The 15,764-nt window shown below is 41.0% G+C and overlaps 1 non-coding gene across 1 annotated transcript; it reads right to left on the reverse strand.

The window, feature by feature from the left end:
- Positions 1-2,301: 2,301 nt before the first annotated feature.
- Positions 2,302-2,405, reverse strand: LOC137749762 (U6 spliceosomal RNA). The gene has a single exon (XR_011070273.1). It is a non-coding gene; the product is annotated as a U6 spliceosomal RNA (small nuclear RNA).
- Positions 2,406-15,764: the final 13,359 nt, after the last annotated feature.

Here is a 15,764-nt window from a genome sequence, read left to right on the forward strand (position 1 = left end):
CAAAAATTATAACACTGCTTGATGTATTTCTCAAAGTGCTATATAGAGGAAATATTAAAAATAATTATAAATAGGAGACAGAAAAGGGACTTAAACAATGGTAAAGTACCTACATTTCATTCAAGCTGGTAAAATATCAACACTAGTAGACTGTGGTTAGTTATGTATACATAATGCAATACCTAGAGAAACCACTAAAAATTCAAATAATTGAACTTATACAGAATGTGTTCTCTTATCACAATGGAATCAAAATTGGAAGTCAATAATAGAAAGATAAAAGGAAAATATCCAAACACTTGCAAAACTGAACAACACACTTGTAAATAATCCATGGGTCAAAGAGGAAGTCTGAAGAGTAGTCTTAAAAAAATGAATTAAAAGAAAACTAAAATACAACATATCAAAATTTGTAAGACACAGCTAACACACTGCTGAGAGGGAAATTTACAGCACTAAATGCCTACATGAGAAAAGAGTAAAAATCTCCACTTAATAATCTAAGCTCTTGGTTTATGAAACTAACAAAATAAACCCACAGCCAGCAAAAAGAAGAAAATAATAAATATAATAGCAGAAGTCAATGGAATTGAAAACGGCACAACGATATAGAGAAATCAATGAAACAAAAAGCTGGTTCTTTGAAAAAAAATCAATAAAATTGGCAAGACTCTAGCAAGACTGACAAAAAAGAGAAGACACAAATTACCTATAACAAGAATGAAACGAAATATTGCTACAGATTCTCAGACACCAAAAGCATGATAAGGGGATATTAAAAACAACTCTATAACATTTCACAATCTCACAAGCAATGAGTGAGAGTTTCTGTTGCTCCACATCCTCACCAGCACTTGTCAGTATTTTGGATTTTGGTCATTCTAATACATGTGTAGTGGTATCTCAATGTTGTGTTAATTTGTATTTCCCTAATGACATATGATGTTGAGCAGCTTTTCATATGATTACTTGCCACCTGTATATCTTCTTTGGTGGGATGTCTGTTCAATTCTTTTTTTTTTTTGTGAGATTGTGAAATGTTGCAATCACTTTGAAAGACCGTTTAGAAGTTTCTTACAAAACTAAACATACTCTTAAGATACAGTAATTACACTCCTTGGTGTTTACCCAAATAATTGAAATCTTATATCCACACAAAAATCTACACATGGATGTTTATAGTAGCTTTATTCATAATCGCCAAAACTTGGAAGCAGCCAAGGTGTCCTTCAATAGGTGAATGGATAAACTGTGGTACATCCAGACAATGGATATTATTCAGCTTTAAGAAGATATGAGTTATTAAGCCATGAAAAGACATGGAGGAAACTCAAATGCATATTACTAATTGAAAGAAGCCAACCTGAAAATGTATGTATTATATGATTCCAACTATATTCTGGAAAAGGCAAAACTACAAAGACAGTATAAAGATTAGTGGTTGCCAAGGGTTAGCGGGGAGGGATGAAAGAATAGGTAGAGCACAGAGGATTTTTAGTGCGATGAAACTATTCTGTATGATCCTACAATGGTGGGAATGTGTCATTGTATGTTTCTCAAAACCCATAGATTGTACAATACCAAAAATGAGCCCTAATGTAAACTATGGACTTTGGGTGATAATGATGTGCCAATGTAGGTTCATCAAATGTAACAAACACATTACTCAGGTATGGGATGTTGGTAGTTGGGAAGGCTGTGTGTGTTGGGGGCATGGAGTATGTGGGAATTCTCTGTATTTTTCACTCAATTTCGCTGTGAACCTAAAACTCCTCTAAAAAATAAAGTTTATCATTTCAAAAAAAAAACAAAAAACAAAAAAAACTCTATACACACAAAGTTGGTCACTTAGATGAAATGGACCAATTCCTTGAAAAGCACAAGCTACCACAACTTACTCAATATGAAAGAGATAATTTGAATATTCCTATAACTATAAATAAATTTCATTTGTAATTTCAAATCTCCCCAAAGAGAAATCTCCAGGCTCACTTTGTTCCTGAAGAAGTTTAAAGGTTACTACCACATATTTAAAGAAGAATTAATACCATTTCTACACAATATTGAGTATAGTTCCCTGTGCTATACAATAGGTCCTTGTTGGTTATCTGTTTTATATGTAGTAGTGTGCACATGTTAATCCCAAACTCCTAATTTATCCCATAATTAAAATAAAAAAATAAAATAACTAATAAATAAAAGAAAAATGAAATTAATAATGAAATAAAAATAATAAATAATAAAATGATAACCAAATTTGACATTTTAACTGTTTTTAAGTTTACAATTCAGTAACATTAAAAAAATATGAAATACTTCACAAATTTGCATGCCATCTTTGCACAGGGCCCATGGTAATTTTCTCTGAATTGCTCCACTTTTAGTGCTGCCAAAGTGAGTGCTGGCCAACTGACTTTTGATAAAGGTGAAAAAGTAATTCAATGGAGGAAGGAGAGTCTTTTCAAAAAATGGATATCTGTTTGCAAATTGGATATCCATCAGCAAAAAGACAATAAAATAAGCAAAAACCCCTCAACCTCACATTTTATACAAAAATTAAGTCAATGGAGCATAGATTTATATGTAAAACAAACCTATAAAATCTTTAGAAGAAAACATAGGAGAAAAATCATTGGGACCCGGGGCTTGGCAACATCAAAAGCAAAATCAATAAATTGGACTTCATCAAAATTTAAACCTTTTTGGTCTGAGAAAGACCCTTAATGTTAAGAAGATAAAATGACAAGCTACAGAGAAAATACTGGGAGAAAATACTTGTAAACCACATACCTGACAAAAGACTCATATCTAGAATATATAAAGAACTCTCATAATTCAACACTATAAGAAAAACATTACATTTGGAGCATGGGCCAAAGCCCTGAAGAGACTAGATATAAAGAAAGGCTCCAAAGAAGACGAACAGATGGCCAAAAAGCACATGAATAGATGCTCAATATTGCTAATTATTAGAGAAATGCAAATCAAAACTACAATGAGGTATCACCTCACAGTAGTCAGAATGGCCATCATCAAAAAGTCTACAAACAATAAATGCCAGAGAGGGTGTGGAGAAAAGGGAACCCTCCTACACTGTTGGTGGGAATGTAAAGTAGTACAGCCACTATGGAGAACAGTATGGAGGTTCCTTAAAAAACTAAAAATAGAGCTACCATATGACCCAGCAATCCCACTCCTGGGCATATATCCGGAGAAAACCATAATTCGAAAAGATACACGCACCCCAGTGTTCACTGTGGCACTATTTACAATAGCCAAGACATGGAAGCAACCTAAATGTCCATCGACAGATGAATGGATAAAGAAGAGGTGGTACATATATACAATGGAATGTTGCTCAGCCATTAAGAAGAATGAAATAATGCCACTTGCAGCAACATGGATGGACCTAGAGATTATCATACTAAGTGAAGTAAGTCAGACAAAAACAAATATCTATGCTATCACTTATATGTGGAATCTAAAATATGACAAAAATGAACTTATTTACAAAACAGAAAGAGACTCACAGACTTTGAAAACAAATGTATGGTTACCAAATGGTAAAGGTGAGGGGGCAGGGAAGGATAAATTAGGAGTTTGGGATTAACATAGCCACACTATTATACATAAAATAACTAACAAGGACCTACTGTAGAGCACAGCGAACTCTACTCAATATTCTGTAATAGCCTATATGGGAAAAGAATCCAAAAAAACAATGGATATATGTATAACTGAATCACTTTGCTATACACCTGAAACTAACACAACATTGGAAATCAGCTATGCTCCAATATAAATAAAAACTAAATTGAAAAAGCCAACAATTAGAGCTAATTAATGAAAAAATAAAAAAGTAAAATAAAGGCTTTTATGTTTAGAACCATCACTGCTACTGCAGCCAGTATGTAAATGGGGCTCAAGATGATTAAACAGCAACACCCAGGCCCTGTGCCCAGAGAGGTTTGTGGGTGTAACCCAGAGAAGACCACAGAGAGGGACACCCAAAAGGGAGCAAGGTCAAAGTGTGCAGACATGGGACCTTCTCCGTTGCTGAACAGAGAGGGGATGGGATTCAAACCAAACTTTCAGCACTGCCTGCACCAGGGCATCACCAATAGGGACAGAAAGAGTCAGCGTACCTACTTGAAGCACTTAAATTTGAACTTGAGCCTATTTGGGCCAAGGTGGAGACATCTTTGCAGTTATGGCATCTGCTCTGGAGGACTGCTGGGTGGAGTGGACAGGCTGTCCTTGGTGGTCCTCAGTGCCCAAATCACGGGTTCCACAATGCCTTTATATTATTTTTTTTAACATCTTTACTGGAGTATAATTTCTTTACAATGGCGTGTTAGTTTCTGCTTTATAACAAAGTGAATCAGTTATACATATACATATGTCCCCATATCTCTTCCCTCTTGCGTCTCCCTCCCTCCCACCCTCCCCATCCCACCCCTCTAGGTGGTCACAAAGCACCGAGCTGATCTCCCTGTGCTATGCGGCTGCTTCCCACTAGCTATCTATTTTACTTTTGGTAGTGTATATATGTCCATGCCACTCCCTAGGGGCAACACAATGCCTTTTAAGTGAGTTTCCTATGGTAGTGCAGTACCAGGCAGGGTTAAGCTGCCAGGAGCTCCTCTGGAGACGTGTGACATACAGGAGAGGGCCAGCGGGTGACCAACACCCCAGTACAGAAGGGTGTAGCCAGCAGGGCAGAGGTACCCCACCTCAGTGATTCCATCTCCTTTGGGAAGGAGGGGTCACCATGATCACGGGACCACATGTCCAGTCAGTACTGCACTTCCCCCGAAACCAAGCAGGACCCTGTGGGGCTCCTGGGCACAAGAGCCTTTCTGTGTCCCCCATTTCTTGATTACAGGAAATAGGCTTCATTCAGCCTCCATGACCTTCCCTGAGTTCCAAGAGGCAGGTTCAAACAGTTGCTAATCAGGGAAGGGAGGGGATGCAGAGACAAGGGAGGATCAATTGAGAAACAATAGTGCAGCCTTGGGGTAGGGTCCTGGTTCCCTCTCAAGGGATACACATAACAATATCTTTGAGCTGTTTTGCAGATACTGAAACCCCCACCAGGTGGAAGTTAACTGTATGCTGCCCACAAGCACATAGACACCGGACTGGTTGGAACCAGAAGGTTGATCTCTCCACCAACCAATCAGAAGAATGTCCACGAGCTGATCACGCCCTCTTTGAACCATTACTATAAAACTTCTCACTACCCCCTCCAGGTCAGGACACACAGTTTTGAGGGCATTAGCCCTCTGTGGCCCCCTTTGCCTGGCAAAGCAATAAAGCTATTCTTTTCTACTCCACCCAAAACTCTGTCTCCAAGATTTAATTTGGTGTCAGGGTACAAAGGCTGGATTTGGCTTCACTCCCACCACCCCCAAATGAGGTGGCACTGCAAAGGAGTTGCATTTGTGAATGAACCATCTTTTATTACCTATATTTGATGCTCTGGCAACTTGGGGCCTTGCTGATCCTAGAGAAACGGCCTCTCCCAGGGCCAATTCCTAGAGATGGTAAAGAACCCATCCTCAAATGTCCCTTCCTATACAAACCAACCAATTCAGAGCCCACATCCCCAACTACAGCCTCTACTGGGGTTTCACACTCCAGGCCACTGTCCCTGCTGCCCTAATCACCCCAGGGCCAGGAACCCGATAACTAGGGGCACCCCCTAGGGCCCCGAACCTACTGAAACTATTCAGACCAGCCAATCCTAAGCCTGCTTACCCTGCCTGGCCTGGTCCTTCCCATGGAAACCACAGTAATGGCTCTTGCCCACATTTTCTCCTCACTCCCTCTGCCTTCTGACTTCTTGGTGCTCCCCACTGTGGCCCCCTGTGGTGTGGCATGCCCCCTCCTCCAGGTAACTCTGAGTCACAAACTATCTTTCCAATGGCAGTCATCTCCTGATCTGTTGCTTTACTATGCCTCAAATTATCTATTAATTCAATATTTTAAAGTATTGCATTGGCCAAGAAGTTCATTCGGGTTTTTCCATAAGATCTTAGGAAAAACCCGAACAAACTTCTTGGCCAACCCAATCATTTGTCCTTGAGGTTATGACTGTTAAACTTCACATACTCAACCTCCCTTTCTATACCATGTGGCTCCATTCTTCACAACAAGACTTTTGGGTTGCTTCATCAAATCCTGAGTTAAAGGGGACCCTTTAGAATACTGATAGAGATGGAACCAACTCCCAGGTTGGTTTACAGAGTGCGAAGGAAGTCAGCAGCCTGTCCCAGGGAATGAAGTCCACATGCAGGGTGAGACCCTGGGCACCGCAGCAACAGGGGTGGCTAAGCGAGGTGTGAATGGAAAAATGTTGCCTGCCATATCAGGAAACAGAGGACGTTGCAGCCATCAAGCCATCACATTACAGCCTCCCCAGGGTTGTGAGCCCTGAGGGAACATAGGATGGAAACAGGATGCCCGCCATCAAGCAGTCAGTCACTGCAGCCACCCCTGATGGTGCACCCTGAGGGGACTCAGGATGAGAAAACACAGGATACTGGCCCCAGGGAGCTGAGGTGCATATCAAAGGAATGATTTCAGTGAGCCCAGACTCTTGCATCTCCCCATACACAGAAAAGCGCTGAATTCCTTAACTTGAGATGTCTGGTTTTCTTTAATTAACAGTAATCTTCTGATGTTCTGACCACCTGGTCTTTGTTGCAAGAACTCCTATATGTCTTGGCTCCTCCCTTCCCTCTTCAGAGCCGTCCCTCAGAGCTACCTGAGAGGCTGCCTCCCAGGCTTTAGTCCTCCGTTCTGTTCACCAAGTAAAACATAATTCTCAACTTTTAGCTTGTGCATTTTTTTCCCAGTCAACAGAGGTCTAGGTCAGAGTCAGGGGGCCCTGAGTTTCTTCCCATTCTGATTGTAGTTTAGTCAAAGGCACACACAGGAGGGGAGTGCCACTGTGACCAAAACAGAACGAGAATGGGCAGTGAGGGAATGAGCCTTATGCTAAACCTTGCTGATTGGTTGGTTTGTGAGCTGATGAAAGCTTGACTTCCCAAACCAGTAATGGGAAGCATGCCATCCTAAAAAGATGTGAAGGATGAAGAAGGCAGATTATACAGCAGGCCCTGGACTTAAAGGGGATGTGAAGTGGGTGGCAGGCTCTCAGTTACTACATCAGGGTGTAGCCCAAAGTGATGTCATTGCTTTCCCTCCACTCCCATGGAGCAGCTCCCCAGGGCAGCAGCCAGTGCTTCTGGCTATATGTTGGGTCCCAGCATCTCATTTTTTCCCCTGTGCTTTAAGCCACGTCACCTGGTCCTAAATCCCTGCTCAAAATTGTTTTCCTTCCTTTCTTTCCCTCTCTCTCTTGCCTTACCTTAATTCTTTCTTTCTTTCGTTTTATTTATTTATTTTATTTTTAATTGAAGTATAGTTGATTTACAATATCAACTATAGTTGATAGTATAGCATCGTTGTTAGTGTCGGGTATACAGCACAGCAGTTCAGTTATATATACATATAAATTGGGTGGACCAAAAAGTGCCTTTGTTTGTTTAAGTAAAAGTAAAAGACACATTTTTCATTTTCACCAAGAACTTTATTGAAAAATGTATTCACCCTTTTGTTCCACTACCTTCTCCCATTTTCCAGGCAACCTCATAATTCCATCTTCCCAAAACTTTTTATCTTTTTGAGCAAAAAACTGTTCCAGGTGGCTTTTACAGTCTTCCAGGGAATTGAAATTTTTTCCATTAAGAGAATTTTGTAAAGATCGAAATAAATGGAAATCCGAAGGTGCAATGTCTGGTGAATACGGTGGATGAATCAGAACTTCCCAGCCAAGCTGTAACAGTTTTTGCCAGGTCATCAAAGAAACATGTGGTCTTGTGTTATCCTGATGGAAGATTATGCGTTTTCTGTTGACTAATCCTGGATGCTTTTTGTCGAGTGCTGCTTTCAGTTGGTCTAACTGGGAGCAGTACTTGTTGGAATTAATGGTTTGGTTTTTCAGAAGGCGCTCATAATAGAGGACTCCCTTCCAATCCCACCATATACACAACATCACCTTCTTTGGATGAAGACCAGCCCTTGGTGTGGTTGGTGGTGGTTCATTTCGCTTGCCCCACGATCTCTTCCGCTCCACATTACTGTACAGTGTCAACTTTTCATCGCCCATCACAATTTGTTTTAAAAACAGAACGTTTTCATTATGTTTCAGTAGAGAATTGCATGCGGAAATATGGTCAAGAAGGTTTTTTTCTCCTAACTTATGTGGAACCCAAACATTAAAGCGATTCACATAACTAAGCTGGTGCAAATGATTTTCAACATTTGATTTGGATATTTTGAGTATGTTGGCTATCTCCCACGTGGTATAACATTGATTGTTCTCAATTATTGTTTTGATTTGATCACTATCAACTGGTCTACCCAACCGTGGAGCATTGTCCAGTGAGAAATCTCCAGTACAAAACTTCGCAAACCACTTATGATATGTTCGATCAGTCACAGCACCTTCTCCATACACTGCACAAATCCTTTTGTGCATTTCAGTTGTGTTTTTACCTTTCTTGAAACAATAAAGCATAATATGCTGAAAATGTTGCTTTTTTCTTCCATCTTCAATATTAAAATGTCTACACAAAAATTCATCAATTTTGATTTTTTTTTTAAATGCACGCTGATATGACAGCTGTCACATGTAATCTAACAAAATTGTTTTGAATGAAGTTAAGACAACTAAGTGCTACTAGAGCCATCTTATGGAAAAAACCAAACTTGGCCCACCCAATATATATATATACTGCTTTTCAGATTACTTTCCCTTAGAGGTTATTACAAAATATTGACTATATTTCCTGTGCTATACAGTAGGTCCTTGTTGGTTATCTATTTTATATGGAGTAGTGTGTATATGTTAATCCCAACCTCCTAATTTATCCCTACCTCCACCCCCCTTTCCCCTTTGGTAACCATAAATTTGTTTTCTATGTCTGTGAGTTCCTGTTTCATAGATAAGTTCATTTGTGTCATATTTTAGATTCCACATATAAGTGATAGCATATGATATTTGTCTTTCTCCATCTGACTTATTTCACTTAGTATGATAATCTCTAGGTCCGTCAGTGTTGCTGCAAATGGCATTACTTCATTCTTTTTTATGGCTGAGTAATTCCATTGTATGTATGAATGTGTGTATATATATATATATATACATATACCACATCTTCTTCATCTATTCATCTGTCAATGGACATTTAGGTTGCTTCCATGTCCTGACTATTGTAAATAGTGCTGCAGTGAACTATGCATGTATCTTTTCAAATTAGAGTTTTCTCTGGACATATGCCCAGGAGTTGGATTGCAGGATCATATGGTAGCTCTATTTTTAGTTTTTTAAGGAACTTCCATACTGTTCCCCTTACCTTAATTCTTATCACCACTCTCCATAATTCTTTAAAGCTCACTTGATATAAATCACCTTGAAGCCACCTGACTCTCCAGAGGGAATAAATTCTAAATTGCACGATGATATCTGTAAAACCTTCAGAGTTTTGAAAAAGGGGAAAAAACAAACTCAAGAATGAGAAAGGCTTTACCTCCTTAAAGCCTCTTAGAGCAAGATATTTTGCTCCCTAGCAAACATGCAAAATGCCCCTGGTTTTAAGTTTGAGAGCTGATCCCATGGTTTGCACTGAGGTTCCAGGAACATAATGCACATTTGAGATAGCTAGAAATAAAGGATAAATAATGCATTTTGTTTGTGTCGTCTCCGATTAAGATGCACCACTTGCATTCTTTAAGGCTCTCCCTGTGGGTAAGTTGTGAGTGGCTGGGAATTCACATACCAGGACATCGGGCTGAAAGAGGATTTTTCCTCCCTCCCTCAGCAGCTGGTTACTGTTTCTCTATCCACTTCTTTGGCAAAGATTGCTTGAGCACCTACAAATGCAAGCAACTGTGCAGCAAAGAGCACAGCTCTGCCCCAGGGCACAAGGTGGGGTCCCGCCCCGAAGGCTCTCGTGGGTTTACAGGAGGCCCGCCCCACACAGGTGTGACAGGCCCTGTACTCAGGCACCTTGGCCTCAGGCAGTGCTGATTAGGCAGCTAGCTACCTGCCCAGGTAAACACTCCAGGGAACTGAATGAGCACGACTTGGGGGATATAATCAATATACAACTTAATTCTTACCTCCGTCTGACCTCTTTAAATGTATTCAGTTGGGGGAACTCAGAAGGGGTGTTCCTTCCCCTGGGTGAGAAACTGGCTACCCCCTCACTCCCTAATTTACAAACACAACCTGCATCACAAATGGACTGTCCTCTGTTCTCCTGGTGTTAATCTCTCAGGATGCATTTAAGGTCAGCCTTCCCCTCTGGCCCATGGTTGGGGCTCCCACCTGCTGTTAAGGGGCCAGGCCTGGCATCTTTTGCTGTTTAGAGGCAGAAGGAGGGTACTCCACACCCTATCTTGTGCCCCAGGCCTGGCAGATGTTGAAAGCTCACTTGCCCTTGTGGGTGTTTTTATTTGTTCCTTGGAGATTCCCAACATGGGGTCACTTACTTGCAGTTTCCTTGACCTAAGTTGCCACATGCCTGCTCTTAATGGTGGCATGTAGCAACTTCAGCTTTCTTAGGAATCTGACGTACATCTCTGGCTTCTTGTTGCTGGGGTGCTTCCACCCCTCCAAGTGGCCCCAATAAAAGGGCCCAGTGCGAACAACACAGCCTCCAGGAAGGTGGGTTGATCTCTTTCCTCACCCCATAGATGCCCAGGTGAGGCCCAGACCCTCGTCCACTCTGCTGCCAACCAAGAGATGGCACCTTGTTCTCCAGTGTCCCCACTGATCCTCAGCCTGAGGGCCTTGAGTGAGAGGCAGGCACTTCCTCACTCCCCCATTAGACAAAGGGGCTGACACCTGCATTCTAATGGCCTTTGCAAACACTTCTCATCACAGAACCCCTTCGCCCACACCTGATTCCTTCCTTGGATTCCCTGATCAGCCTGAGAAGTCCAAAAACCAAGGGAGTGATTCTAGCTTATTTCCTTCCCAACTTGTGAACCTTGGCCTGGCGCCTCACTTTGGGATGCAGTATCTGCCACACTTCCACACCTGTGTCTAAACTTAAATGTTGACATCCTGTTACAGGCGGCTTTACAAAGGAGGTCATACTTGACTGAAATGACATAATAGAGTATTTGAGACATTTGTTTCCACAGGAAAAGTGCTGAGTCAATGGGATGGCCATATGAGCACATGTATCTTGATCCTTACTTCACAGCATACAGAAAAACCAAGTCCACATTGATAGTATTTCTGAATGCAAAGGGTAAAACAATAAAACTTGTAGAAAGTAATATAGGACACCTTCCTAAACTTGGGATGGGCAAAGACTTCTGAAACAGGATGCCAAACTACCAACTATTAAACAAAAGTGATAAAAGACACATAACATTAAGAACTTCTTTTTGCTCAAAAACATTATTAAGAGGGTAAAAAGGCAAACTACACAGAGAGAAAAGTTCATTGAAGTCCATAAAGTCAAGAAAGGGCTGGTATTCAGAAAATATACAGAAGAAGTTAATAAGAAATAGTTAAACGCAATAGAAAAATGGAAAGATACCTGAACATATACTTTACAAGAGGACATCTGAATGGCCAAGAATCCATGACAATTTGCTCAACCTCATTAGTTATCAGATAAATTAAAATCGCAATTAGACACCACTGGATGACTAAAATAGTAAAACAGAAAATACCATTGACGAAGATGTGAAGCAACTGGTGCCCTCCTATGGGGCTGATGAGAGTGTAATTGGTTCAACAACTTTGGAAAATTACTTAGCAGTGAGACAGGAGGAAGAGGGGCAGGACACAAACACTAGATAATGAAGAAGGGGCACAGCTGTTGGGATGCGATAGGCTGGAACCAGCTGAAACCAAGGTGGCTTTGAGAAGAGTCCAGCCATTGACCTTTAGCTCATCATACCTTCAATGTAATACTAAAAATCACTCCCCCTTACGCCATGACAGTTCCGAGGAGGACCATAAAAGGCAAAAACTAGGCAGTGGCTCAAATCCTGGGAAATCCCCACCCTACCCCAAAATAGCAAGAATATTCCTCCCACTTGTTAGCCTATGAAATTACTCAACCCATAAAAACCTACAACCCCATGCCCTGGGGCCGCTCTCACTTTCTGAGACAGTCTGCATTCTGCCTATGGAGTGTGTATCTCTCTAAATAAACTTGCTTTCCCTTTGCTCTGGCTCACTCTTTCCTGCGTGAAGCCAAGAACTTGGTGGTCATAAGGACTCCTGCAGGTCCCAGGATGTGACATCTCCCTCTCCTGCAACAGCAGGATCTACCAAAAGCTGATCATTCATATACAATATATATACATACTGTATATCACACATATACAGTATGACCAGCAATTTCAGATCTTGGTATATATCCAACCAAGATGTATACATGTATGCCAAAACATAGGGAAGGTATTTCCACAGCGGCATTACTCATAGAGAACTAGAAGCAACCCCAATGATAAACAATGGTAGAATGGGTACATTGGTGTATATTCACACATGGACAAATAGCATGTTAGCAGCAGAGTATGAACGAATGACCCAGTGGTACACACAACAGACATACTATTTGACTCATCACATGAAGTTTAAAAATAAGCAAAAATAATCCACAGGTTAGAGGTCATGACAGTGGAGAGAGTGGGTAGAGGAAAAAGGAAGCAGGGTGAGGAAAAAACACAAGGAGGCAGAATGGCTGCAGATAATGCTCTATTCTTTGGTCTGAGAGGTGATTATGAAGGGATATTTGCATTTTATAACTCATTTTGATGTGAGCTTTTCTGTAGGTGTATTATACTTCAATAAAAAGGACGGGCAATAAGGATCTATGGACCATAAAAGAACTCTACGTAAAGTTAATAAATAGGCTCATGAAGGACTTCTCCAACTTTTGTCTGCACACATTTTTGAAAAACAGCCTTACTGGCATGTAGCTGGACATTTGCTAGTATGCTATTGATCATTTCACTCGGTTTGAATGCTTTTAATCACATCAGCAAACCAGTCGGCCCCTTCCTCCAATCCCTTCTCCACACAGCCAGAAAGAACTTGAAAAGATGAATTTATGTCATGGCTTTCTCTGCCTGAAACCCATCACTACTGCACTAAAATAAAACCCAAACTTTTAAGCCTTCATTGTTTCTTTTGGTCCTGCAACTTGTGGCCATGCCCACCTCTGCAGGCTCACCTGCTTCAGGCTGTCCTAGGTCAGCACTTCAGGCTGAGCCTTCCATCCATCCCCAAACATGCGAGTTGATTTCTTCACCCCTTCTTGCACTTGTGATTGACTTTGTCAGAAGAGCTTTCACAGCGCTTCCCCTCCTCCTCCCTTTATTGCAAGTGTCTGCTTCAATCTCACGCCTGCTGAGAAGACTTCTTTGACTTCCCTGTCTAAACTACCCTCCCCCTCATTTTATTGCAGGACCAATTACTTCTTCTGTAGCACTATCATAATCTGTAATAACATTGCCCATCCATCCATCCATCCATCCACCCATCCATCCACCTGTCCATCTGTCCATCCATCCTGTGTATGCTCTCTCTGGAGAATTTAAGTTCTGGGAACTTGCCTGATTTGAATCCCCAGGACCTAGCAAAGTTCAGGGCATGTAATAGCTACTCAGTAAAAGCATGCTGAAGAAATAAATGAAAATTAAAAAGGGAACTAACCATTCAACACATTCCTCTGCTTTATATCTGAGCACTTCCCCTTTTGTTAAAATCTAAAGTGACTCTTTCTTGAAGAATACATAACTATTGATATTTTCATTCAACAAAATTGTATTGAGTCCCTCCTAATTCAGCAGCGTGCTGCACACGGAGGGTACACTAAGACATAGACACTGCCTACGTTTTAGTGGTGGAGTGAGACTCAAATATGTTATTGTGGTGCATACTGGTTTGTAAAGAAGTTCCATAATTGTAAAAAAAATTATGAAAATGAAAACAATCATCTTTTTTTTTAGTCAGAAACTCAAAGAAACAACCAGAGAAAAAGGCTTAGAAAGGTTTACTGGTAACTATTCTGACCTACCAATTTTTTAAATATTGCTTAATTATTTCAATAATGCAGTTTGTATTAACACCTTTATTCTGTGGTCTAAAAGGAGATCCTGTTGTTGAGATGCATTAGCAATGATACAGGATGATATGATACAGGAAGTGAGAGTGGCCAGGACCTTCACAGAAACAAACACGGCTAGAAGGAGCAAGGGCTAGCAAACTTGCAAACACACCAGCATTAGCACCAGGATAAAGTGCTGTGGGGAAGAAGGGACACATGCTCTGATGGGGCTGGAATACCTTCCTTACCGCCTCCTGATAGACAATCCCTCCTGATAGACAATCTCCCTGCCCCAACACACACACATCTAGTTTCAACACAGCAGCTACACGGATCCTGTTAAACCTAAGTTGGATCAAGTCCCCCTGCCCAGGACCCTCATCCCATCTTACTCAGAGGAAAAGCCAAAGTCCTACCACGTCTGACAATGTTTTGAATGACATGGCGCTCCCCTCTGATCCCCTCTGCTTCCACCCCCTCTCCGCCCAGTCTCTCCCCTCCCATCCCCTCCTGGCTGTTCCCTGAAAATGCCAGCACTCACCAGCTGCAGGCCTTGCCCATCTCTCCTCTTCCTGGACATCCCGACCCCAAGCCTCCCGGCTCCCTCCCCTCCTCCTCCAGATCTTCACAATCAGCTATTGGTGAAGCCCTCCCAGACCTCCTTCCTTAAATGTTCACTGTGGGTCCTCACTGCTTCAAATCCCCCTTCTGTGCTTTATTTGTTCTCTGAAGCCTTGATCACATATATTGCACACATATATGTTGTATTTATTGTCTACTGCTCTCATTAAAATGTAATTTCCACGAGGACATGGAGTTTGTCTATTCATTAATACACAGTGCCTGGCACAAAACAGGTACACAATGCATATTTTAAAAATCAAATTGAAATGCAATGAGTTCTGTATTTCAAAGGATGTTTCTTACTTGTTCTTCAGCTCTTCTATCTAGAGGAGCTTTCAGGATGTCTAGTGTATCCTATCATGGAAAATCTATGGCATGTTTTCTATATAGAAAGAAAAACTGGTGGCCTTAGGCTGTTCTTTACTCTTAAATCAGTTCGGAAAACTGTCAATGGATTGTTCATCTCTAAGCAAAGGAAATCCAACAGCATCAGGTTAGAAACAATCAGACTTATTTGTTCTTTTTTGCTTTTAAGTTTAAATGCTAAAACATTTTGTACCCAGAGACTAATTAAGAAATGCATCTGCTCCCTGTAAAGGCTTAATAAAAATGTAAATGGTAATAATATTAATGGTAGATTAATTAAACATTCTAAAACAGAGAAGGAATTTTGGAAGTGTTTAAAGTTACCGACAAGACACTTGCAGATAGGGAGTCGGGTGATTCACCCACATTTTAAAGTAAGTTCCATCTGCATCACATCCAATAAAGTTGCTATTTGTTTCTATATAATCAGTGTGTGTGGCGTATGCATGCTCACATGTGTGTATGTGTGCCTGTGTGTTCTCTTGAGATAATCAGGATGCAATATGACAGTACGAAATGAGATGGTTTTACAATGGGGGAGAAAGTGCTAGAACAATATCATTAAGTTCTGGCAGAGTCAAAGGCAATGCTGCTTCACATGCATGTTTTGTAAGAACGTGGAGC

The sequence above is a fragment of the Eschrichtius robustus genome, chromosome 1 (assembly GCF_028021215.1).
Source record: "Eschrichtius robustus isolate mEscRob2 chromosome 1, mEscRob2.pri, whole genome shotgun sequence".
Lineage (NCBI taxonomy): Eukaryota > Metazoa > Chordata > Mammalia > Artiodactyla > Eschrichtiidae > Eschrichtius > Eschrichtius robustus.